The sequence below is a fragment of the Saccopteryx leptura genome, chromosome 3 (genome assembly GCF_036850995.1).
Source record: "Saccopteryx leptura isolate mSacLep1 chromosome 3, mSacLep1_pri_phased_curated, whole genome shotgun sequence".
NCBI classification, from domain to species: domain Eukaryota; kingdom Metazoa; phylum Chordata; class Mammalia; order Chiroptera; family Emballonuridae; genus Saccopteryx; species Saccopteryx leptura.
Window position 1 is genome coordinate 23,506,987 of NC_089505.1, and position 2,356 is coordinate 23,509,342.

Here is a 2,356-nt window from a genome sequence, read left to right on the forward strand (position 1 = left end):
TGATATTTTGTTTTAACAGTCCAAATGCACTAAGATAACTCCCCTTGCTTTACTCAGTTTGCCTTGATATGGTATTAAGCATGTCATGAATTTTCTAGATAAAGATTAATGTGTGTTAAGAAAGGAATATCTATAAACTATTAAAACTCAGGACTAATTTTTTTTCTTATTCCTTAAAATAACTCCCGGTACTATAATACAATAATATTAGGTGGTTCTAATAAATAAATAAGATTTAATTAATTGCATATCCATGTAGATATATAAATCTTTAGGTAGTTCTGGCTTTTTATTCAACAAATACAGATGAAAAGGAAAAGAAATAGGTCTAGCCCTATTTTTAACAGCTTCAAAGTTTCTCTTTCCTATATGAATAATAATGTTCCCACTGAAATGAATAACTGTTGTTCTCATTCTCCTCACAGCTGGCAGATGATATAGTAGAGAGAGTTCTAATTACCTGATGGTCTATGAATAAACAAGTAAAAGATCAGTAGTTGGGTAATTTAATCATTGAATAAAATTAGTGTGAGACTCATTAATTTCTTTTTATACACAAACTACCAAAAAATGCTCTTTAAACTGAGTTCAGCATTATTACTACTATTTAGAATTTTAAAATAATATTATTACACACTATTTTCTTCCAATAACAAAACCTTTGAACACTTTCTGTGCTGGAAATGTTATTGAGAAGCTGTTTAAATTACTGAAGCATTTAAAAATCAACTTAATTGAGGTATAATGTACCTCTTTTAAGTATACATTTTGGTGAGTTTCAACACATTTATACAACCATGTAAAAACTACAGAAGCCCGCCATTTCATGGACGCAGGGTAGGGTTGAGGGTGTTTGGGAGCTGGGCGGAGGGGAGAGGAAGAGCCGTCCGAGGGTGTGTGTAGATTGGAGCCGCCGCATTTCTAACTCAAGATCTCGAAATGCATCGTGATTCCTGTCCATTGGATTTTAAGGTTTATGTAGGTAATCTTGGAAACAACGGTAACAAGACTGAGTTGGAGCGAGCCTTTGGCTATTATGGACCACTCCGAAGTGTGTGGGTTGCTAGAAACCCTCCCAGCTTTGATTTTGTTGAATTTGAAGATCCCCGAGATACAGCCGATGCTGTCCGAGAGCTAGATGGGAGAACACTGTGTGGCTGCCAGGTAAGAGTGGAACTCTCAAATGGTGAAAAGAGAAGTCGAAATCGTGGCCCACCTCCCTCTTGGGGTCGTCGCCCTGGAGATGATTATCAGAGGAGTCCTCCACCTAGGCGCAGATCTCCAAGACGGAGAAGCTTCTCCTGCAGCCGGAGCAGGTCCCTTCCTAGAGATAGGAGAAGAGAGAGATCACTGTCTCGGGAGAGAAATCACAAGCCGTCCCGATATTTCTCTAGGTCTCGTAACCGATCTAGGTCAAATGAAAGGAAATAGAAGACCAGTTTGCAAGAGGTGTGGTGTACAGGAAATCCCTTCATTTGACAGGAGTATGTACAGAAAATTCAAGTTTTGTTTGAGACTTCATAAGCTTGGTACATTTTTAAGATATATTAGCTGTTCACATTTGTTTGTCTTGGAACAGTGACACATAAAGATGTAATTCTCTATGGTTTAAAGTGGATCATATGAGGCATGTTAATATCAAGAATTATTACTTTACAATGTTCCCTTAAGCAAAATTGAATTTGCTTTGAACTTTAGTCTTGGGTAGACTGATAATAAACCTCTAAACTCCTGCCCAGCTTAAGTGTGATGTTTAATACTGTGGAAACAAGACTGGCAAAATTTGAACTTAGACTTTCCATAGCTGGGATGTAATATGCAGCTGTAATTGAATGAGCAGTCTCAAAAGCTGCTGTGAACACAAGCCAGTATAGGTAAAAATTAAAGCTGCAAAATTAAACTAGAGTCTTAAAAAATTTTAACTAGTCTTTACACTGGGCGGAAGGAAGTTCTCCAGTTGGTGTAGAATTTAAGAAGTTTTAAGAAAGCTAGTTTACCTTTCTTTGCTTTCAGTCATAAATTTTTTATATGGTTGCTGTATATGAACATATAACCCTTTGTAATAACATTCTTCATTTGGAAATTTGAGACTATTCAACGATACCAGTGTCCTGCCAGTTTAAGGGTACATTGTAGAGCTGAATTTTGAGTTACTGTGCACAAATTTTTTTTTCATGCTGTCATTTGTAATATGTTTTGTGAGAATCCTTGGGATTAAAGTTTTGGTTACAAAAAAACAAAACAAAACAAACAAACAACAGAATCAAGAATAAAAACATTTCTATTACTCCTGGGCCCATCTCCATCAATTTCACTTCCTTTATCTCAGCCCAGGCAACCAAAAGATATTCTCTTT

The 2,356-nt window shown here is 36.3% G+C and overlaps 1 pseudogene; it reads left to right on the forward strand.

Moving 5' to 3' along the window:
* The first annotated feature begins 837 nt into the window (after positions 1-837).
* Positions 838-1,925, forward strand: LOC136397167 (serine/arginine-rich splicing factor 3 pseudogene; annotated as a pseudogene).
* The last annotated feature ends 431 nt before the right edge of the window (positions 1,926-2,356 follow it).